General features: G+C 41.9%; 1 protein-coding gene across 13 annotated transcripts in view; it reads right to left on the reverse strand.

The window, feature by feature from the left end:
- The window catches only part of vav2 (vav 2 guanine nucleotide exchange factor), a 222,021-nt gene that overhangs the window by 123,918 nt on the left and 72,524 nt on the right, over positions 1 to 25,579 (reverse strand). The gene's annotated exons all lie outside the window — the stretch shown is intronic.

Here is a 25,579-nt window from a genome sequence, read left to right on the forward strand (position 1 = left end):
TGCATTGTACATGGGATGAGTTTAAAAGGGACTGTATGTACCGTGTTACACGTATGAATCTTTTTGTATTGCCAATGTATGAACAGGTTGTAACTTAACCTAAGAAATGAAACCTTCCTTTCTGGGTTTCTTCTATCAGCCTGTAGACTGCTTTTTATGTGACGAATCTGGGTCGATTTTTCCAGGAAAATCCAATGGATGCAACGTCATGCACGTTCGCGAGTGCTAATGTTTGGTTAGAAATGGAGTCCGCTAACGCCAACAAACGACCAGCCCCCACCACAACTCAGACTCCAACACACCACTCCACTCCACGGAAGCACAAAAAAACAAAGTTATATCCATTGTGTGTCGGTCATTGTAGGAAATGATACCCAGCCCTAACTATATAGTATGTCGATGTAATGTAGTAAGGCAACTGCCTGCACTTCAAAAGAAACAGGTCGTCTTCATTTACCCTTTCTCATGTATAGGATAAACACTGCAGTTCCAAGAAAGCCTAAGAAGTTTGCTCTTCTGTTCATTTTGTCTTGTAAGAAGCGTGTTCATGCATTATGAATGAATTCTAACACATTTTAAGAAGCGTGTTAAACAATCAGTAGCTGTGATATTAGTGTGAAAAAAAATGGGTAAAAATGGACTAAAATATCTAACCAGAAGTAAAGTCTTCTAATAATGCCTCGATGGCACGTCTTGACCGCGACAAAGAAGATTGATCTAACAGGTTCTTTTCTTGGGGCTGCGAATTACAGCCTGTCATTGATTTCCACTTTATGGCCCTGCACAGACAACGGCTCCTTTTCTCAGGGACAAAGAAAATATATAAAGAAAATAAACGAAAACAAATGCTGCCACTGTGTTGTGCTTAAGCCCGTGGTTATTACTTCACAGGGAGATATTTCTATTCATCCTTACCCGGGAGGAGCGTCACAAATCACAATCTCACAGGCGGCAAACAAATAAAGAGCCAACGCAAATTCATTCATGCGCACGCACGCACGCAGATAGGAGGGCCGTGGCTCCGTGTCCCCATAATCTCCGAGATCCCAGGGTGTCCAATCTAATCAGTATTTAAGTGATGGACTTAATAAACATGCCTCTGAAGCCCACAAGAGCTGATGGTTCTACGGAGGACAAAGGGGGTTCGGAGCTGTCTCAGGCCCAAACGGTTTGATGTGACACACTGAAGTAAATGACACATATCACAGAAGAGGGGAGATCAAGAGACAATTTGGGGGTTATAGGAGATTGAACCAAAGACTTTCCATTCACTAAAGACTTCCTATTTATAAGTAGAATGCTGAGGTAATAAAAAAATGTGATGTCAAGACATATTATGTCAAGACATTTTTCAATATCTGTCCTTCTCCAAAGAGTTAGAGGATAATTGTAGTTCAAATTGTGGGAGTGGAACGATGTATTATTGTTGGCACAATAAAATGACATAATTCAGAACAGTCTAAGCCATATATGGAAAATGTTATCCCTAATTTTAGGGCTCTACAGCCTTTGTTATTCTCCTAAAAGGACACGTACATGGACAGCCACAGACGCGTAGTAGTTCTGTTTATAGCTTGGAAGACGTGTTCCACACATGTGCAGTAGATCGCTACGCTAGCACTTAGCGTAGTGACCGCACGGACAAGTCCGTAAGGTCAAAACAAGCAGTACCAGTGGGCAGCATGCATTCTCTCTAATAGCCAGTAGGGGGCGACTCATCTGGTTGCAAAAAAAGAAGTCTGATTGTATAAAAGTCGATGAGAAAATGAGCCTACTTCTCACTTGATTTATTACCTCAGTTAACATTGTAAACATGAGTTCATGGTCTCAATCGCTAGTTTCAAGTCTTCTTCAATACAGCATGATGTTCATTTAGTAAATTATGGTCCCATTTAGAGTCAAATAGACCATAAAGCAGGGTATACTTTAGGGCGTGGCTACCTTGTGATTGACAGGTCGCTACCACGGCGTTGTTTGAACAACAAACAAGCTAAACTACAGCTTGTGATATCATCCTACTTTATAGAGAATACATTTTGAACAAAGGGACAATAATGCTTCAGACTCCATGTGTATTGGAGGATATATGGAAGTTGTGATGTCCAAAGTCCCAGGCCAACAGTGCGTGTTAGTAGTCACAAGGGCCACAGTGCTAGTGAAATTAGCTGTCCCAAATACTAATAAAAAGTTGCTTAAAACATGCAGTGAAAATTAATATTAAAGCTTAAAAGAAAGAACTATAAAGATAAACCTGGCGATGGTAAAAAAAAAAAGAAAGGATAATGCTATAACGTAACAATATCACTCGTTTCTGTTTTTCCTATTTGAGTGATTGCAACGGCATCCTGATTCCCTGATTATCTGTCTGGAATCAGTAGACAAATGCACAGCTGCACATATGTGATGAGAGAAAAAGACACGCATAATGAGAGAGGGAGACAGCATGAGAATAAGCATGATCGTTTACATGCATTGTTTTGTGTTACTGAACCCGACTGAACATGTGCATACAAGCGTGTACATGTCTTTGTGTTGAATATGCAAGAGCATGCATCCGTACATCACTATGTGTGTGTGTCTTTATGTGAAGCTGTGTGAGCCCGTATGGGGAGTCTCATCAGACGGAGCATGTTGTCCAGAGGGCAGAACACCACTGAGACGCCTGTCACTCCACACTGTCGTCCTTTGCTTCTGCTGTGAAAACGAGCCTGACAGAACAACCACTACTGTTTCCACCTCTCAGAGAATTCTTGTCTCAGCTTTAGGCTACAGTCAGACCTCTTCCAAACCTGCCCTGCTCTAACCTTCCTCAGAGCAGAGCCCAGCTGATGAATTGTTGGACATGTTAAAGACAGCTAAATTAGGATCTGTAACTGGCAATTTAAGGAGGCTGGTGTTAGCTGACATATCTGACAGTTCACTGTCAACCCGAGAGGGCCTTGCTTTAATCACCACCAGTCTCTCCTTGTGTTGAGCGACCTCAGAGACTTGCACCCGCTGAGGGTGGGTGGCACTGAGGATCCCTGAAGGTTTATCCTCTGTGGTCTGCTCAAGAAAGACTGACAGGCTGTGAGAAGGGCATCTATTTCTGGTGTGTTGGGGTATCGAAGTCAAGTATCAGCACAAATACATGCATTGATATCAAAATCTTTGCTTTCCTTTGAATAGTTAAAGTTACATTTTTAGCCACACTAGTGGCATGGCTCTATGAATGCCACTGTCATTGAAATCACTGTCACTGAATTATCTCAACAACTACTGGACTGATTGACTTGAAATTTTGTACACACATTCATGGTTACCAGGTGATGCATCTAAATGACTTTGGTGATCCCCTGACTTTCCCTCAAGCACGATCATGATGTCGGCATTTGTGGTAATATTTGGGAGTGTATTGGAGGATATGTGGAGTAACAGTTGGTGTTGTCTCAACAACTATTGTAAGGAAAGCTTTGACATTTGGTACAGACATTCATGCTCCCGTTGGGATGAATTGTAATAACTAATAAAGGGATTCCTTGACTTTTCATTTATCACTATCATCTGGTCAAATTTTAATTTGTCAGATATTTTCGTTTGTGACCAAATACCTGCAAAAGTAATGACCCATCAGCCCCAGCTTTACTTGCTCTACGTATAATCGTATAAAACGGCAACCTCCGGGTCTGAAAAGTGAAGCCAATGTGGAAGTGTCTTAAACTTGCATTCTCTCTGATAGCCAGCAAGGGGCGACTCCTCTGGTTGCAAAAATAAGTCAGATTGTATAAAAGTCTATGAGAAAATGAGCCTACTTCTCACTTGATTAATTACCTCAATAAACATTGTAAACATGAGTTTATGGTCTCAATCACTAGATTCAAGTCTTCTTCAATACTGTTCAATAGTGTTTGGTTTTACTTAGCTACACTTTTGTGTCACTTCTGGTTGCAAAAAAACAAGATGGCGACTGACAAAATGCCCAACTCAAAGCTTTAAAACAGCCGTCCATAAACCAATGGGTGACGTCACAGTGACTACGTCCACTTCTTATACACAGTCTATGCGTACAATTAGTGCTAATTAGCATGCTAACATGGGAAATGAATATGGAGAATATAGTATCATTATATCTGCTAAACATCAGCTTGTTAGCATTGACATTGTGAGCATATTAGCACGCTGACATTAGCATTTAGCACCACTATGCCTAAGTACGGCCTCATAGAGCTGCTAGAATGGCTGTAGACTCTTTGTCTTGTTGCTAGTTAAAAAAAAATGAAATAGAACATTGGCTATTGTCTTCATTATACTTAAAATATGTTTGTTTATGTTTCTACAAATGAACAAGTTAGTTATAAATGAAATGCTAAAATTGATCACTATGTTATTTTTAATACAAAAATATATTTATTTTGCTTTAATGCACTGTTACATTAAGGTCATTTTCAGATCATATTATTTTTGTAAAATTACATACTATTTAGTATGTAGGTTAGTCTATAATGTCCCATGTACAAATGGAAAATGGTTGTAGCGTTTCCGTGCATGGCCATACCCAAATATAGAAAATTATAATTTACTAAAATATATAAATAAAGTATACTTAATTGAAAGAACTCAGGAGCGGCTTTAAAAGTGTGTAATTAACTAATAATCATCATGACTACATTACTAACACGGTGACAGTAGAAAGTGAGAACAAATCATTTTGGGCTCTCATTAAAAAGGCCCACCTGCCAGCCTGTGATTAGCATTATGTGTGCTAATTGTCTGGTGCTGCAGGTAAATACAGCAGCGTGGCCTTTGCCATTCGCCTCTTATCTCATTATCCCGCAGAATTAGAGGGGCCAATTACATGGCATTACCTTGACAGCAGGACAGTCAAATCCCCACCACTGTTAGATTACACATAAACCTGCCGCCCAGCTAGCTTCAAAGGACACAAAGAGGAGGGTAGATAGAGGTTAGATGACCCTAGCCCAGCTAGCTTTGTTAAGCATACAATCACATTTGTTGAACATCTGAACTGATGAAAGGACTATTTGTGTACGGGGTAAATACACTCTCCTGGATAAAGTGCTGTAAATATGACAGCTATTGATATCTTAACTTTAGTAGCCTCGCAGGAGAAAGTAGAGGGAAACAAGCAGAGGATGAGTACATGGATTTGTCTTCTAATGAGCCTCCTGATTCACAGATGAAGCCCACGCTTCACTACAGCAGGGAGTAAGAAATGTTTTGCAGCTTGCTGGATCAAATCTGACCAGAGATGAACACACACACACAGACACAAAAAAAAAAAAAACAGAGGACGCTGATGATGGGAGAGGTCACTCATGGTGACCGAGCTCTTCATTAAATCACCAGTTCCAGGAATAGATGGAGTGGGGGGAGGTGAACAAAGGATGGAGATGGAGGCAGAGAGGAGAGAGACATAGAGTAGTCATGTCCCCTGGGAGCAGTATTAACAGACAGATGAGGCGAACAAAGAAAAACATGGCAGATCTGGTCAGGTGAGGTCATGATGAGGACAACAAAGACATCCTCAGGCGTGACACTGATGTCTATTTCAGAGTCTACCTTCAACATTGACTGTGAACTAACCTTTGACCTATGTGCTCCGAAACTTAAAGGGTGGCTACGTGACATTTTGGCTTTAATACAGTTTGATTTCACCCTGTTATATTGTTCTTAAATATATTATTTTATCAGATCACACATTTTTATTTTATAATATAATATTGGCTTCAGAGCTTATTAATCTTATTGGGAGAAATGTTGCATTAAATGATATACAGTGGGGTATTGCTAAGTGCCTATAAAAAATACTTTTTATTGGTTCTTTTTCAGCCAGATGGTTTAAGATACTTTTTTTTTTTCTTGGAGGCGCATCCTGGTTCAGTCACAGCGAGCAGTTAAGTCCATCTAGCTTTGGCAACATTTTTTTTTTTTTTATTTCTTTTTTATGTGGCAGATTTACAATCTAAGCTTAAGTGCATGTATCAAAAACTATATGTGCTTTATTGGAGACATTTGTAGCCACTCTCATTGCTGGCAGTAGATGTGTCACATGTAGTTGAAGTAATCAATACGGCGCATTGGGGGAAATTTTAAATCCAAACCCTGAGTGCTCTGTACATTACTGTAAGTCTCAGCTGTCACCCCGGTAATGCTACTGTAGGTGAGCAGAAACCACAGAGACTGTTCAAACATCCAGAGTTTGGAAATGATGACCGTATTTAGTGGGGGGAGTCAGTCTGTTGTATCACTGTAGAGCAGTGCGACACGGACACTGCGTATGTGAACAAGTAAACGGTGCCTTTTCCACCAACCTCACAATCATAGACTGTATATAAAGATGGACGACATGAGAGCTCCCCAAAAGTGAAGCCAATACGTCTCAATCGCCCCCCGGTTCCTGGCTGCAGTGTAGGTCATTAATCCCGCCTCCTCCCATTTCAGTGGATGGGATCTGGGCCAAACTAAAAAGTCAAAGTACACGTCAGATAAATGTTTCCCAAAGATGGTTTCTGTCATTTTAGGTAGTTCTTATCACGCTGATGTATGTTCAGGTGTTCATTTTTCTTCTAAGTTTGTTTTTTTATTAGTTATTTGATGTTATATATAAAGGGGGTGAGACGTCATGATTGACAGCTGTGATTGACAGCGGCTGAGTGAAGTAGTTGCGCTGCTGGAGGCTCTGGAATTTACAAGTCTGTGTAATAGATCATGACACTTTGATCATAAATGTAGTTTTAGAGATATAATGGTTACCTGTTCTGCATTTCTAGCCAAGCAGATATTGTGGTGCTAACGTAGCAGCCAGGTGGCTCACGCTAACAATCTGCGGCCATGCTCGGCTTGTGATTTGCTCGGATTGGAGCTCGATACAGCGGCTCCAGCCCCCGATCAATATTGCACAGACTCTGGCTCCAAATTACGTATCCGGGATATTTTGGCTTCACGTTTGTACAGTAGGAGGAAGTGGAGATGCATCGTCCATCTATATAAGAATAATACCTGTGACCATGGTAACAATACACAACAAAGATGACAACAGTTGCAGCCTCAAAATGATTAGAAGACATAAAAATTGCAAATGCATGACCAAAATGATACTAAACTTTCAACAATGATAAAATGTCTTCAGTTTTAGTTGACTAAATTTAGACTAAAACTAACAAAAACTCTCATGGCTAAATTTTAACTGAAGCTGATATAGGTTTTCGTCAGATGGACTGAACATGCACGTACAGACTCTTAGTGTGCACCGATTGGCTGAGCTTACAGAGGCCTGTTAGGCTGTCCTCAGTGTAATCATAGAGCTGGGGTCACAATATGAATCTGCCTTTTCTCTTTATACTAGATCACATTACCCTTACTTGTGTACTCATTTCAGTGCTTGTAAAAAGCTATGACATCTATCTTGTGCAAGTCAATACGGATATTTCTAAAAATAAATAAAAAAAGTAACAATAGACAACAGCATTACAAATTGCATTGCTTTGGCTGGGAAGACTATTACTGCCACGACATGAGTGCACACGCGTGCCCCCTGCATAACAATGCCTCTCTGTGCTCAGCTGCAGTCATATTTGTATTGTACTGTCAGATTTGTATCAGTGATCTATGACTCGCTTCAGATGCATCCACTCTAGCATTTTAAAAAATCCCACAGCCTGCTTTCCTCCCTGTCTGTCCACCGTCACGGACCAGTGGTGCCAAAAATGAGCTCTGATCCATCCTGATATAAACATACCCTGCCTTTTTTTTTAATATTATTTTCATTTTTTGTCTAATTTCACTGAGTTAAGTTAATCTGCTGCAGGCAGATAAAGTTGTATCGTCATGGATCAAGCACTGACAGAGGATGTGGCCCGTGCCTATCAAGGTACTTGTGTGTTTTTTAGGGGGGGGGTGGGAGTCTTGCTGCCTGCCTGTCAGCCGCTGATAAATGATTCCATGTGAAATATCTCCATTAAATCTGCCTTTATCAGGGATAGAAGCCCGCTCAGCCCCCGCCATTAGCATTGCAATTTATGGGACAGCTCCCAGGCTCAACGAATCAATTCCCAAGTGTACCTGGCCAATTCAGGCCAGATTAGTTGAAATTAGGCGGGGCAGCTTTTAATAATGCTTCCGATGATTACTGCAGCATTGAGATATCTTTGCTTATTCGCTCCGTTTCACACACTCTGCAGCTCCTTTGTAGCTTGTAAAACCAATGTCCCGCTGTGGCATTTTCTTTGCTTTTTATTGTTTGTGGTGTTTCAGAGCACAATAGATTCAAAGCTGCCACTGATGCTGCTATGTCAGCATTGCAGATAAGAGAATATTGCCCTTATAAAAATGCTTTCAATGAGAACCCAGGGGTAACATTGTTGAAATGGACTCAGTGATTTCTGGCACCACTATGTTGTTTTTTCAGTTTTGTGAAAAGCTATCAGACAAGGTTTGTTTTTGTGACGAGCTGTTTGAGCCCTGCCAGCTCCCATTCACAATAGGGTTAGATGTTGACAGAAAGAAACCTACAATATGTGCAACCTCCACGAGAGAAAACAACCCAAAGCTTTTTTTTGTTGATTTTGAATTCATTTGTGTCAAGAACAACCCACCGGAGACCTCATCTATTGGTGAGTGTGGCTTTGATTCTCTCTGACATGCATACATGTGTTTTGACTCAGACGCACAGAGGATGTGGGTTCTTCTTTTAGTTTCTCCTGCTCTTGTCTCACCTCGTCTGCACCTCTTTCTCTGCCTTTTGAATCTCCCTGCTCTTCTCTGGCTAGATGACATTAAGCTGAGGGTGTGAATGGCATTTGTGAGAAATCAGACATTAAAGCGGCAGTAGGCAGTTTGACACCATGGGCAAAAATTCCATAATAACCTTTCAGCATATTGTAATTCAAGTGTTCTGAGAGATAACTAGACTTCTACACCTCCTCTTGGCTCTGTTTTCAGGCTTTAAAAAATCTTTTACGAGTGATTGACAGCTGCTCAGAGACGGAAAGGCTCCAGCTCGGCTCTGATTGGTTGTTCTCCTCCGGTCTGTGAAATCTTGCAGATGCCATTAAGAGCACCGGAGGACACAGAGGCACATTATTTTTTTTTTTTGTCTCATGCAATACTGTCAGGATATAGTGACCGTTTTATAAAAATAACTTTGCTCAAACCTGCCTACTGCTGCTTTAATGTAGTTCTGGAAGAGCAGCCAGAGATGTTATGGTGAAGCTTGTGCACCTGCTGAGTTGATCCACTGCAACCTCCTACATATATGCACAAGAAAATAAATGACCTAGATCCTTGTGGCTTTTTAGAAAACCAAAGAGGTGAAGCAAAAATGAGACCACACTTGTGAAAAAAAAAGAGAAGAGAAAAGAGATGGAGACTCATTATGTATCTGCAGCTGGGGGGATGGGGCCTCAGCAAACCTCCCCCCAGATGATCCCAAAAGGGTTCCACAAGCTGTGAGAAATGGATGGCCTTGGTGGAGGGCTCTGGAAGGTTAAGAATTTCCTTAAACCGAGATGGGGCAAATATAAAACAGCAGAGGCCAGAGGTTGTATAAATAGCAAGCCCTCCTCCCTAGGCAGGAAGTGCGAGCAAATGAGGCAAAGACAACATCCTGTTCAGTTAAAAAAAAGGCCCAAAGGAGTGAATTGAAAATAAGTTGCCGCACCACATCTACTCTCCCTGCAGAGCTTTTCCTCCTGTGCAGCCCTTTCACATGAGATGACAGTGCTAAAAAAGCAGCTAGATGAGCGATTGCACACGCTCTCGTTTTGCGCAAGCACGTGCGAGCGTGCGTTTTTTCGTGTGTGTTTGTGTGCGTGCTTGGTGGTCCCAGCCACAGGCGGGGGGGTGCTGTGCTTATTGGATTATATATCTCCCAGTCATACAGGGAAGAGGCAGCTATTAAGGTCAGGGGAGCCCGGGGTAAAGGGAGATGGAGAGGTGAAAAATAGGAGGAGAAGAAGAAGAAGAGGAAGATGGAATTTAAATCTGTGGCGGTCGGAGACATGCGCTGTCTCTTTGTCTCTCGTCACCGCCAACGCCACCGAGGCCCGTGTCGCTGTCCTCTGCAGCACCCAACATCCTAAGCACGAGAGAGAGAACTGCTCCTGGCAATCACCCTGCGACAGCTGATAGCAACTGACATTATTAACATCATGACTCTACAGCGTATCAGCATGCAAATGTAACTAATCCATTCCCACTGCTGAAACACTGTCATAATTAGAAAACACTCAAGCTGAGTGATGGGGGGGTTTAAGGTTAACGGATTTCTCGATTTAATATGGGCCTCAGTTTGGGTGTTTGATACGTTTTTGGTAGGGAAGGGGGAAATGTCAAATGTTATTGCCAATCTAAAGTTGCTGGATGAGAACATATTAGCTGCCACTAAAAGAAAAAAAAGTATCATAACATTACATGGATTTATAACATGACTTGACGCTCGGGTGGAATATATACAAACCCAAAAATTGAAGCTAGGACTTGACTCATTCTTAATATCCATCTCTGTAGCTCAGCCCGCACGTGAAAAATGTTGCATCAACTCCCTCCTCTTGCTGCGGGATGCAGTAATTGAGTTCTTTCATTTTAAAACTCCCCACAAAGTGAAAAATGATCAGCACATTGACTGACTCATTCCTCACATCGGAGCACACACCTCTAACACCGGCCAGAGAAATAGTTTTTCTCGTTTCTCATATCAATACCAAATGGCTTTTCATCCGTGGAAGGTTTTTCAACAGTTATTTCTAGAACTGCAGTACGCTTCATGAGGAGGAAGATCAACAACATGGAGGAATACCGAGAGTCCTTGTGTGCGTGTGTGGTTTTTATGTGATTGGCACTTCACATGAAAATTTGGAGAACATGGTAATATAGCTTGACTAATCAATCAACCAATAATAGCTTAAATATTATTGCCATATACAGTATGTCAGCCAATAAGTACTGAGAAATTGCAGAAATAAGTGCCAAAGACATGCTTGAGGTCATTTTAATACAGTATTATGATTACAGTGACATCACCCATTGGGTTGTGAACTACGGTTTTGAAGCCTAAAATTTGACATTTTGGCCGTCGTCATTGTGGTTTTTTGGAACCAGGAGTGACACGAGAGGGTGGAGCTAAGTACAACCCGAACGCTGAATAACACATTTTCAGACGACCAAAATGTTACAATTACAAAACATGTTAATCGTCACAGTTAATGGGCCATTAAAGCGACTCGCCCAGACCTCCACACAACTTTGAGGCGAATCGCTGCAACGCCTCATCTCACCAGTCCTAGCTGCTGCTCTGTCGCTGTGGTCTCTCCCCCCTTCTTGCCCCAGTTAGCTTTTGCTGGTTGACCTAAAACGCATCACTTCCAGCGTGGGAAAATCAGACACCAGACACCACAACTCCGGTATACTGCAAAATACAGAGGGCTTTCCCCTTGCGGCGAGGCTTAATCAGCATTGTGTGACCTGGTTTGGCGAGGGCTTGAATGTAACGGATGTTAAATTATATGTAAAAGTCACGCACTCCAGCTTTAAAAGGAACAGTTTCATTTCAACATTTCAAGGGATCTAGTAGCATAAATGGAATATAATAATCATAACTATGTTTTCATTAGTGTATAATCACCTGAAATTAAGAATTGTTGTGTTTTCGTAGCGGAGAATGAGCCCTTCATATCTACATAGGGATACTACCATGTTTCTACAGCACAGTAGCACAGAACGGACAAAACCAAACACTGGCTCTAGAGAGAGCCTTTCACGTTGTTTATGTTACCTGAAGGCCACCGTAGTTCTTCAACACGCTTGTGAAACTGCGCTAGTGTGAGACACAGAGTGCAAAACCCTGGTATCGGCCTAATATATCCAGTATTGGTCAAGCTCTGTATAGAACTTGGGATGTATGTGCACAAGGCACAGCAGCTTTCTAAAAGCAAAATACACTTCAAGAAAGACCCTTTGGAAAAGGAAAACACTGATCTTGAAGTGATTAAATCAACAACCCAAGCCTTACATGTTTTGGCCACGGGTTACTGGAAAGACAAGTTGTTGTTAACATGCTTCAGTGTGATTCACCTCTTCTCTTCACCTCGGCGTAGCAGAAGTTACTGAGGTGGATATCAAAACATTTCAATATGCATCAGGACCAAAAAATGGCTGTTGAGATCAAAGCAGCAAATTTGTATGCAAGTGAGTCAGAAAGTGTGTCGAGGTCACCCGTGGGGTGCCGAGACACCCGTCTGAGCCTTCTCTGACACACAGCAAGCCCACATGGGTGGAGCTGCAGTGGGTCCTGACCTCTGTATACGGGCCTCCTTCCTCCTCTGCCTCACCATGCAGGCGGATTATCTTAGCTTAGCTGACCCAGGTCGGCCGCCTCTCCATCCACCTGCATAATGACATTGCAGCAACATCTAATGATGCGGAGGCTGCAGTAAATACTGGAGCAGCTGGAATGTACAGACATCAGCTATGAATGATCCATCTCCAATACACCATACGGCCGATAATATTCTCATTATTCCGAGACCAGGAGGAGAACATTTCCATATTCAGCTGCTTTAAGAAATACAACAAACTTGTCTTTCAAGGATAAAGAGTCTCAGCCATCATAAATAAATTGTCACTCGACTATTTTCTAGTGGAGCTACACATATTATAGCAGAGCAGAAGGGGAATATACAGGAAACAGAAGACGGGGGGGAGGGCAAGGCACTCAAAAATGAGACGTTAGGACTTTGAAAAACCTGAAAGCTCTTCATTTCCCCGGGCTACATAAATCTCATTACTTTCCCCTGCATTGCCTCGGCATATGAGGTGAAATATCACTGCATTTTACATCAAAGTGCTGAGTAATACAAAGGTATTCGAGCTGCTGTTCAGGGCAAATGAAAATGTTTATGTTGAGCGGAGCAACACTTTGATACAAGTCAACGTGTTTTAAAAGGGCTTGTGGGTATGAGCGCCGAGACAACACGAAATCTAATCGACTCGCTTTCCTTTTTTCTTTGTTTTTGTTATTTAACTGTAATTTGGGGATTGAGAGTGAGAAGGAGTTTGGGTTGAGTTTGGAGCCTTGGGCTGAACTAAACCCAGACTCCTAATGCTAACCTTAAAACAGATGGACATCTTAGAACTTTTGCAGGGTTCAGTGTAGAGTTGTTCAGATACTGATACCAGGATAGGAAATGCCTCCAATACAGCCTTGAATGCTGGATCGGGTATCGACGAGTATGCAAATCTACGCACCGATCCGATCCGTATTTTTCGAAAGTGTTTCTTTAATCCGTCATCCGATAAAACACTTTACGCACAAAAATCTTGCACACTGAGTCCGATGCGTTTTATTTTTTTCGACTCGCAGTACAAGACAAAACTGAATTACTTACGTGGGTGCAATAGGTAGCGCTAGTCCCAAATGGAACTTAATGAATGAATGACATTAGCAAGAAGTTATCGTTTAGCTGCCTAGAGCACAATCACTACTGTCTGATCTTTCCTAGATCCTTTGTTTTACAACCATCCCTGATTCCAAGCTGTTCTGCAATCACCTGCCACAGTTTATCTTTAAATTCCGCATCTCTGTCTCCTTTTGTTTCTTTATCCTAATGTAATTTGTGCTGGGAGATGAAGCAAATATACTCTTTGAATGAAGTGAATGTTCATCTTGCCATTTTGGATGATGACTCTTTCACGGACGGTGGCTCTGAGGGGTCAAACAACCCTCTTTTGCCTTTTGACAGCTACGAAAAAACACAGAAAACCTAACCGTTTCCGAAAACTTTAATGACGGACGCTAAACACAACCTCATGATGGTGCTAAAGGAAAAGTCAGGGAGTCATCAAATCACCAAAGTCATTAGGAAGATCCAACCTTTGGAATCATGAAATGAAAAAATGGAGAATCAAGGTTTTGTTAAACTATATTCTGTAAAAAAGTCCAACACTGCCACATTGTCTAGAAGAGGATATACAGTATAATCATTAATCAAATGTATTTTTCTGGTTATTTCAGTCAGTAGATTACATCAGTGTTAATTCCTCCATCTTCTTTTGTTACAGCTTCCTCTTACACACTGTCACATGGTGTCCAATGGCCAATCATTTAACTCCCTGTTACTGTGTCTATAAGCTCACTATACAGCAGTACTAGCTGACTCACACTGGACAAAGAGCCCTTTCCTGGTCATTCACACACACACACACACACTTGAGGCGAAAGACATCATGTCCTCTTCAACTGAGTCACTTGAGTCAAATGAAGTCCTGTCAAGAGCAATAAAAAGTCAGAAAATGAATATGTGACTTAATGCCTGTGTGTTTTTGTGTACTTCATATGAATGCAACTAAACGCATATACAATGTGTCTCTAGTGTGACATTGTGCTTTCCATGTTCATGTGTTTTTGTGTGTGAGCCCTGTGTTTATGAGCCATAGCATCATCCCCTATGCCTCAACTCTGGCTGCAAGTTGTGCAGTGCAGACACCCGGGGGAGCGAGATCAATGCCGGAGCTTTCACACCGGGAGAAAGAGGAAACAACTCTCTATGGTCCATAAGACTTTCTGCACTAGAATGATTTTCCATTTCTGGGAGCGAGGCTCAACCCGCAACAGAGCTAAAATGAAGAAGAAGTAAGAGAAAGAATGATCCGGGCGTTTCAGATGCCGTTAAACATCCCTCAGCGCAGCACAGAATGAGCTCCGAAACCCTCCTGAGAACAACAAGAACCAAGTGATATTGGAAAAGCCAGAAGGAGGAGGTGATATATTAAACTGCCAGCAGAACAGTGCAGCACAGCCGCTTGTTCGCTTTCTAGAAAAAAAAAAAAAAAAAAAGTGTGTGTGGCAGAGACTTGGCTTTAGGGCAGCTCTGTAGTTCCTTTAGCTGCTTTATAATGTGCCCACATCACTGCTGAGAGATTCAGTGGAGCACAGTTTCCTTTGTTTCCATGTCACACTAAAGTACCAGGGTTTGGATGGCATTCCTGGTTTCTTTTCCCACTTCAGACCTGCATTTATATAGATACACCTAAAACATCTAAAAAAATACACCAATACAACAGTAAAGGTGATGAACAGTCCTGTAAAAGTGCCATAACTTGCTGTATTTCTCTCGCATTTTGTCATTTTCTGAGTGAAACCGGACTTTACTTCAATAGCCGAGATCTCATTTTACTACATAACTCTACTATTGACAGTGAACTATGCTAAGTGGTAGTCTCCAGTCACCCCACCGTAATGAATACAATCCAGTGTGACTACTTGCTACGTGCATGTGTCCGCACAATGCTGCGACCACACGCACAACGGCCACACTGTTCTAGTCAGGGTGGAAACATGCAGTACCGGGAAGCCTGACTGTGCCAGCAGGCTGACAAAGTCTCCACTGTGTGTGCTTGTGTGTGTGTGTTTGAGTGTTAAAGTATGTTGGGACTTCTAAAAACACTCCAGTCCATGCTGGAGCAGCCTTGCAGGTGTGGGCAGATGGGTACTTTACTTTGGCTTTTAATTTCGTGCGCAGCTTGGCACCTTATACTGCATAGTGCATATTCCACTGGGCTGAACCTAACAACAAATGTTATTCTTTCCGAGAGGGAACGGTAGTAGAAAAACAACCCGAACAAGAATTACTTCTACACCAGGGAAGGTCTGACTACAGGGTTGCACCTGATACTGCACTGGTATCTATCTGCGGAGCGTCTTGGCCTAAAACAGTGGTTTCAAAGCTTTTGGGCTACTGATTCTTTCAAGCAAATCAACATTTACTTGTGCTGAAACAATTAGCTAATACATTGATTAGTTTGAGAGTCAACTTTTATAATTTTCTGAAGCATATATAGGCTAAATATTCACAAATATATTTCCAAAAATTCACTGGTTACAGCTTCTCAAATATGATAATTCATTTACGGGAAAAAAGCAAAAGATTATAAAAAAGTCTGAAAAAAATGAACCAAATTCTGTGTAGCAGAAAATGTATTTTTTTCATCCCTATTCATCTTGTTCGCCCTTGGGGCTATCCTGACCGCCCCCAGGTTTGGAACCACTGGTCTAAAACATAAAGAAATATGTATGCAGTACATAAAGACGCATGCAGAACCACTGACACATGCAGACATCTCAGCACTGTGTGCATCATTGCAGCTCAGGCTCCAGCCCTCTCAGGGTGAAACTGACTGAGGGGATTATTGATTGTTGCCATTTAGGCTGACACAGGCCCAGTCGGGCCATAAGCTTTCTATTGTCTGCACTGCAGCCACTCTCCTTCATCACAAAGGGCACTAAGGTGCCCAGCTGAGTAAACGCACTCCCACTACGAAAGGATTGTAGGCAATGTCACTCTTCATTCTCTCCGTCTTTTCTTCGTCTCCATTAAATCCTCAAGCGTGTTTTCATCTTTCATTCTTATTTCAATCTTCTGCAATTAGTCTATTCCTGTCTGTGTCTCTTTCTTTCTAACTTCAACTTTGTTCTTGTCTAACATTCTTTCTCCTGTCAAACACTTGACCTCTGCCTGGCGGGGTTTTGTTCTTGGCGTCAGCCTGTGTCACCTCTAGTCTGGTTCCTTGTTTCTCTGTGGGTGTCCTCTCACTCCTCCTCTCTCTCTGTCCGTCTTAATCTTGTATAGTCAGATCTCTTCTCTCGCAGAGGTCTGGAGTGACCCCAACACAAACGTTGGTACGGAGAAAAGTGGAAATACAATTGTTATCATTTATTTTTTTACATCAAATAAATAAAAACAAGGGCTGTCGATCGATTAAAATATTTAATCGCGATTAGTTGCATGATTGTCCATAGTTAATCATGATTAATCGCAAATTAATAAAAAAAATTGTATCTGTTTAAAATGCACCTTAAAATGAGATTTGTCAAGTAATTAATACTCTTATTAACATGGGAGTGGACAAATATGCTTGCTTTATGTAAATGTATGTCTATATTTATTATTGGAAATCAATTAACAACACAACACATTGACAGATATTGTCCAGAAACCCTCACAGGTACTGCATTTAGCATTAATAAGCATAATAAGCTAACTGCAGCCCAACAGGCAACAACAGCTGTCAGTGTGCTGACTTGAATATGACTTGCCACAAACTGCATGTGATTATCATAAAGTGGGCATGTCTGTAAAGGGGAGACTCGTGGGTACCCATAGAACCCATTTTCATTCACATATCATGAGGTCAGAGGTCAAGGGCCCCCTTTGAAAAGGACCATGCCAGTTTTTCCTCGCCAAATTTGTGGCGTTATTTAGCCTCCTTTGCAACAAGCTAGTATGACATGGTTGGTTTCCAATCAAACTATTAATAATTTGATCCATAAAATGCCCATCACAAGTTCTCTGAGCCAAATGTGGCATCTTCAAATTCGAAATATATTCAATTTATGATGATATAAAATAGAGAAAAGCAGCAAATCCTCTCATCTGAGTAGCTGAAACCAGAGAATGTTTGCTTGATAAATGTCTTACGCAATCAATCGATTACTAGAATTGTTGTTGATTAGTTCTCCAATTGTTTCAGTACTGCTCCAGACTTCTGCGAGCTCGACGAGATGGATATCTGACTAAGCATGATTAGTATGTTTCTGTCCCTCGCTGTCTGTTTCCCTCCGTCTCTTCCTTCTCCCTAATCCCTCCGTCTTTCTCTCCCCTTCTCCTTGAGCCTTGGGGGACCATCCTGGAGCAAACTAATTTCCCTTCCCCGAAGCCTCGCTGCTCTCATCGAGCCCGTCTCCCTCCACCTCCCTCTACCTCTTTGTCAATCTTTCACCCTAATCTCCATAATGCAGTCTCTGGCAGGAGCTGCTGTGTGTGCTTTGTCCGGGGCTGGGCTCTGGCTCTGGGATGATGAGCAGGTAGCTATGGGCACTCTCTCTACTGGTAATTGCAGCCGAGGCAGACGGAGCACAGCGAGGGGGCAAGGCGTGCACGCTCACACACACACATACAGAGACACAGATGAAGCCAAGCACAAGTATTATGTTCTGGGGGCTGTCTCACTAAGTCAGAGGTTGGAGAAAATGTCAGAAATGGTCTCTCTTTGCCTCCTGAATACATCACTTCGTCAATCAAGTCTTCAGGTGTCAGTCTGCAGTCAGGTACAGGTACGGCATTAGATATATAGTCCTCATAATCATATTTTTTTCTGAAATTCTGGCCATGTTTACTGTAAACTGTTGTGAACTCTTGCAGCAAGAAATTGAGGAACTTTTTCAGTGTATTGGAACATTAACTTGGGTAAAACTCAGTTAAACCAATCTGTTAGTAGAGCCCGATCAATACATGTGCTTGGTGATAAAATAGCCCAATATCAGGTTATCGCAACTTTATTCTTATCGGCGTGTGTGTTGGCATGTATGCAAAAAGAAAGATGGTTGAGAGAGTAGTAAACAGAGGAAAGAAATTACTTATTGGCACCATTTATATTTTACATTAAAGGTGCCCTGTGGAGTTTTTGACCCCTAAAAGCGCTGTGGAGTGATGTTTTGGTGGACTATGTGCACGAGCACGCAGGGGAGCCCGATTAACATCCTGCCTTTGGTTTCACACTAAGGCGCTAATCGACAGTTGAAAAACGAGGCAACAAAGGCAATGAAGAAGAAGACTTCAAGCAACAAGTACACAAAAGTAACTATATATATATATATATATATATATATATTAGGGCTGTCAATCGATTAATTACATGATTGTCCATAGTTAATCGTGATTAATTGATTAATCGCAAATTAATCATCCAATTTTTAATCTGTTCAAAATGTACCTTAAAGGGAGATTTGTCAAGTATTCAATGCTCTTATCAACATAGGAGTGAACAAATATGTATGCAAATGTATGTATATATTTATCATTGGAAATTAATTAATAACACAAAACAATGACAAATATTGTCAAGAAACCCTCACAGGTACTGCATTTAGCATTAAAAAATATCCAAGAAAAATCATAACAAGGCAAACTGCAGCCCAACAGGCAACAACAGCTGTCAGTGTGTCAGTGTGCTGACTTGACTATGACTTGCCCCAAACTGCATGTGATTATCATGAAGTGGGCATGTCTGTAAAGGGAGACTCGTGGTTACCCATAGAATCCATTTTCATTTACATATCTTGAGTTCAAAGGTCAAGGGATCCCTTTGAAAATGGCCAAGTCAGTTTTTCCTCGCCAAAATTGTACCTCTTTTGCGACAAGCTAGTATGACATGGTTGGTAAAAATGGATTCCTTTGGTTTTCTAGTTTCATATGATGCCAGTATCTTCACTCTAGCTTTAAAACTGAGCATGCTTTACAACCTAAAACTCGCAAGTTGCGTTAGTGCGTTAAAGAAATTAGTGGCGTTAAAAACAAATTTGAATATCATTGCGTCACAATGACACATGCTGAAAAATAATTGCTGTTACATGTAGGTTGACTATTGTATTTGATAATAAAACTTATATATGACATTGAATATTTTTTTTAAACTTCTCAAGTATAAAAAAATCCCTGTGAAAATTGGTGGAAATCTAAAATACTCTTCTGTTGTTTATTGCATTTTGGGACGATAGTTTTCTCAACAGCAAGCATACGAATATAGCAATTCATACTATTATTTTTCCTCTGCTAACGTTCCCCATGCTCAAAATATGGGCAGTATTCCCTTAAGTGGGGGAAGTTTTACCTTTACCTACACATCAGGCAGTCCAACCCATTGGCCACATAAGGGCTGTGCATCATTACTACCTGCTATGAGGCACCTGCAGGGAAATAAATGAATAGAAGCATGAAGGAGGGCATCAGTTTAGTGGCCGCTGTGGGGGGCGTTTATAACACCTGGCAAGCTCCCCAACACCGCACAATGAGGAGCCTGGCTGCGAGCTTTTTTATCGTCCGTATCAAATTACCATGTGCCATGCTGAACTCAAGCCGCCGCCGCGGCCGCCACGGGTAAAAACACAATAATCCTAAGCAAAAAGGGATCGGAGGTGAGAAAGAAAAGTGAGAACATGAAATCTGGTGGGAAGAAGAGATGCACAATGAGAGTACAGTGGGAGGAAAAGGTGAGAAGATGAAGCAGCGGGGAATATCTGGACCATGTGATGCAGGATCTGGCAGAGAAGCAGCAGGAAGAGGGTGGATTAATCTGTAAAAAAGGTAAGTGGGCTGGAGCATCTTGCCAGTATCGGTCGCCATCAAGTCGAGTCAAATGTGTTACTACAACTTTCTATAATGCATGCCGCGGGTAATGAGAGACCATGTCATCCATTCAGTCTCATTTCCATTTTACAGCCCTTTGATAGGAGGAATCAGAGAGCACTGGCTCCAGCAGAGACTTTATGGCCCTGGGCTTTAGTGGGAAAAGTGTGCATTTGTGTGTCCGTCCTGATCTGCCTGCGCCCGTGTATGTCATCCAGCAACGTTGATGTGCTCCTGTTGATGAACTGGACCACATAAAAAGCAATGACAAATTTAATGACCGCCATAGACAGTGCTGTCAATGGTCCAATTGGGTAAAGTGGCTATTTCCACATCCACGATCACGCATATCTGACACAGTCCTTTTTGGTCAGGGCATGTGATAATCCTGCTTTTATGTGCCCGACTGACCCTGCTGGATGGATATGAAAAAAAAAAGGTCTTTGTATTATCATAATAACACCATCATCGTTTTCAGCTTTCATTTGGTCATCTGCATTTTAAATCCTGTAGAGGACTGAGGTTGTGGGTCTCATGTTGTTTCTGATACTCAATTGATCCCCGAAGGCCACATTTACACTTTTGTCCCTAGAGGTCAGAGGTCAGCCTCGTTACAGCATCCCTGGAGCTGGTACAGTTTCACTTAATTGCTCAAGGACGCTTCAGCAAAGTCAACATCTCGTGTGATAGTATCGAACCTGTTTCCTTGCACCGCAGCTGGATTCTCGTGATGTCACGAGATCACGCGAGAATCACAGGATCACATACTGTATCACACAAAAATCTTTGTAATTCTTATTATCAGGTGATTAAACACTAAAGAAAACATGCTTATTAATATTATATTCCATTTCTGCCAATAGATCCCCCTAATTGTTACACACTGGTCCTTTAAAAACACCTCATGTTGCCCTTTGCCATTGAAGAAGCACTACATAGTCAAATTGGCTATGTAGTATGCAGTTGGGATGTAATGTTTACATGATGCTCCGTCTTATCTCCTGAAATATTCAAAGTGAAACATTACACAGATGCTCACATCGCTGAGACCTCTTAGGATCCGAGCCAAAACCCTAATGACTGTCTGATGCACACATGTCAGTGAACACATGGTCCATTAACACTTGTAGGGTGCAACTAACTGGCAGAGCCTTACGTCCTATCTGTGCCATCTAATACTACAAATCTGTCTGCTCTTTCCACTTAATACCAATGTTGACAGTGCACTATAAAAAATAAATAAAATACAAAAATAATATTCAGATTTATTTCAGGTCCATGCAATCGGTCTGTTTTTAGTTTTTTGTGAAGACCTCTTGTCAACAAACAGAGGATTCCTTTTTACGTGACACGCTGCTATTTGGTAACTCATGATTTAATCATGGTTTTTTGAAAAGCAGCTTACTCCGATGATCCGGCAAAGCTACCTCAACAATCTGTGATCTGCGTTCCAAATGTCTCCTTAAAATAATATCCTCTGCAATGTGCCGAGCCACTGTTTACAGCATAACACAATGAACGTTTGGGAAATTATCTTCAAATTGAGGGCAAATGGGGTATTATTACGTAATCCAAAGTGCACACCGAAATGCGCAGTCAAATTTGTGCACAATGAGTATGATTTATGAGCCGAGTGGGTTTGCCTTTCAGCTCCGTATGAGAGTGCAATGAAAAAAAAAAAAAAAATGATTGAGGACGAACTCCCTTTTTGGTGATTTTCTTCTTTTTTCATGCCAGTGATTCCTCAGAGAATGTACCTGTCCATCATAGCCGTGCCTGTGGGGCCTCGGAGGGAGGAACCGGGGGAGGAGAAATAATGAGCGCTCACACCCGGCTGCAAGGAATCCAGAGACTCCAGCTCTGTGGGGGCTCTTCCTCTTTATCCTCCCACTTTAGTCCTGCAGCGCTCCAAAGAACACCCACCCAACAACAGGGGCACGCCCTCCAGTGACCACCAACTCGCAATCCGAAAGGCGAGAGAGGGTCGTGATCGCACCTCGGCAGCCTTTTAGGGTCTTCACCAGTGAGCTGAGAAGCTTCAAAAGAGCCAGGCTGAGCACAGAGCTCGGGCCAAATCACATTGTCTCCGTCTATCAGTTTGTCTAGCAGCACACAGTAACACTCACTGTCACCCAAAACAAAAGAGGCCAATTATTTCCACAATAGGATTCAAACTGCACAGAGCTGTAAAAGTTCAATAAATGGGTTTTATACAGCTCATCACTTCTGGCTTTTTCTTCTCTCTCTTCTGGCGGATTTAAATGACACTGTTGTGCAATGCTGTCAGAGGCGAACGGGTACCAAAATAAAGTGGAGGGGGAAAAAGAGAAATAGAGACAGAGTGCTTATTGTGAGGTACTGCTTTTTTTCTGTTTCAACAGTAGAATAGTTTTAGTACAGCTAAGAATGGTACAGAGACACATTCATGTATACCAAGGGAAATCTGATTTTAGACTTAGACGTAATATTGTCCAAGAGGGAGATTTGTTTTTCTTGGATTTTGATTTCTGTATTAGGTAATTAGGACTTAGCACCTCATAAAACAAGAAGACTGTATCATGATCTCATAATTATGAGAGCTTTACATTTTGTAATTGTGAAAAAACAAGCATGCTTAGCACTCATTGCCATTCGAGATATGTATATCGTGATTACAGCGTACTGATGAGGGGGATATAAAATGAAGATCTTGCAACCGTGGCTGAGTTTCTCAAAATTATGAGATTCTAAGTCAAATTGATGGGTTACGAAATTTATAATTAAGGGGAAACGTCTCCATTTGTTTCCATCCTTATGACTGTAATGTGCTTCCAAAAAAATGTCTAACAAATAAAAATCAAACTACGGAGCAGCTGAGAACAGCTGGAGGGAATTCAGATGGCAACAAGATTTCATTCAAGAGACACATTTCGCTTTTGCTCATCCGTAACGCAAACCAGACGGCACTGTGGACTGTTTTGGGGTGAATAATAGTAGACGCCATCAACAAGCCATCGCATATCATCTCTAATATCGCTGTAAATGTGAGATCAAACACCTAGCGGCCGCGCCGCTCGCCTTTCAACGGTCAGCATCCTTGAGCCGAGCACCAACACGGCCCGTATCCCGGACAACAACCTATTGCTCAGCAACCACCTGTTTCCGCGGGTGTCACGGTAACGAGCTGCGGGAATAATGAGGCCGTGGGAGTGGAGCGTGGAAGAGGAGAGATGGAAGGGGGTCTAAACACAGGAAAGGGGGGAGGAAGTTCCCATTTATAATTCATGTCATCATCAGCACTGTGGCATTTGGAATGAATTATTGATTAAGTCTTGGAAGCTTTATGTAAAAACTTGCAGTTGGGGGGGTCCTGATGGACAGGGTGTGAAGTAAGAGGGCACAGGGATAGAAGAAGAAGCCACAAAACTGTCTGCTGAGGCAGGGGGATGTGTTTCCAGAGAAGGTTATGGAGATAAATACCCTCTTAGGGGAGCACTGTGTGTAATGTTGGATGGAGCCGTTGAGGAGGTATTCAGATCCTTTATGTAAGTAAAAGTAGCAGCACCACAATGTAAGAATACTCTATTATAAGTGTGGGGGATACTGTTGGATTGTTTAATCTATAATGCATCATATTTCATGAACTGATAGTAGGTTTTGAATGAAAAAATAACTAGAAAGTACACTGTAGATGTCAAAAGTAGTGTAATATTCCCTGCTTAAAGGTAGTGAAGTGCAGGGTTTTCCCCAGGAAATTGGTTAGTGGAGGTGGGTGTGAGAGAAAACCCCTACTTATATTTCATAGAAGTGTAACATTTTCTTTTAAACTTAGCGGAGGCTGTCTTTATGTCAGGTGACATGGACTAACACGTGGGGAATCCCTAAAGAATTTGATGTGAACACACTGAAATAAGAGTTAAAGGGCTCAAGTATCATATTTTTGCAATAAACCTCTTCGAACCACTTACCCCCCCCCCCTTCAAAAGGACAACATAGAGAATCGTGGCTTGGCCCTTGACAGTAAAGGACTGCTGAGGACGCGGTCGCTAATGGAAGAGGACGAGCCAACCTGAGTGAGTGACCCCGGCTGCTTGACCCTTGTACCTCCCTCCATCACTTACTACGGCCTCTCCAGCCGGAGTCTGACAGCCATGATTCACTACCTTTTCTACCGCTATTCTTTTTCATTCCAAAAAAACACAGTGTGAATCAATACCAATACCAGCATGCCACGCACCTCCACAGTGAATGCACATTGTTCAGTATCCTTGTATAATTTGTCTTGTCAAACAGGAACACACCTTCCTCCATTGAACATGAATGGCCAAGAATGATTTTATAACTTCAGATAATATTGTCAAAATGTAACTAATTCAGTTGAGACTTTTTCTGCAGTGTTAAAGACAATCCAGTTGATTATCGTCTGTGTATCCATGGTTACAGGTAAAAAGACACTGCTAGGAGCTAATGCAGCATGACTTTCCATGGTGCAGATTCACCAAAATGTTAAACAACTTTACACAACAAAACAGGCCTCAGGTGTAGCCCACAGCTAACCCGCTGACTGCAAGGCAACATTACACTTCCAGTTTTAGTCCCACAAAGCAAGATGGGAATTGCAGTCCAAAAAAACAGGAGTGACAAAATCGATGAAAATTAGATTTTTTTTTTGTTTTACACAATCATTGAGATTATTTTTTGACAGTTTTAAGGCAAATCATTTAATGGTACGGAATGTTAAAGGTGCTAAATGCAAGATTTGGAGCATATCTATTGCCTCCTCATGGCTCTCAACATGGCGACAGCTGAGCCAGCGGCTCGTAGCTAGCGGTGTTAACAGCGCTAAACGTGAAAACAACATTAACATTGCTAACAGAGCTAGCTGCGTTAACCTGGGGGCACCAGCTGTAACCGCCATATGAGAGCAGTGAGCGGCGGCTTTGAGCTAGCCAGTGGGGCACGCTCACATGCACGAACATGCAATAAAAGCATATGCAGCCAGCCCGGCTATGTCAACAAAGCGCAGAGAATCTCAGTTTACAACACACAAAGAGGGAGAGCGACTTTATTCTCTGCTCAGGTAGACATTACTCCTCTATATCTTAATATAGCAAATTATAGTTTGGTGCTAAATTAATGGTCTGAATATTGTATAGTGCACCTTTAAAAATGTGTCCTAGAACATGACATTTAAACTACTGAGAAATACCATCAATTGGGCATGAGTGCCTAAATAATACATGCGGTTCTCAGTAATATATGGCAAGCCCTACTAAGACATGCAGAAATGAGCCATAGCCCTGTAAACATCTGAAAAACCAAGAGTAGACGGCAAAGGGTTCAAAGGTTTAATGTGCTGTTGCATGCAAAATGTTCACAGTTAGAACAAATGAGCACGGGGCCAGGCTGAGGGCACCCGACTG

The sequence above is a fragment of the Sebastes umbrosus genome, chromosome 19, assembly GCF_015220745.1.
Source record: "Sebastes umbrosus isolate fSebUmb1 chromosome 19, fSebUmb1.pri, whole genome shotgun sequence".
Taxonomy (NCBI): Eukaryota; Metazoa; Chordata; class Actinopteri; order Perciformes; family Sebastidae; genus Sebastes; species Sebastes umbrosus.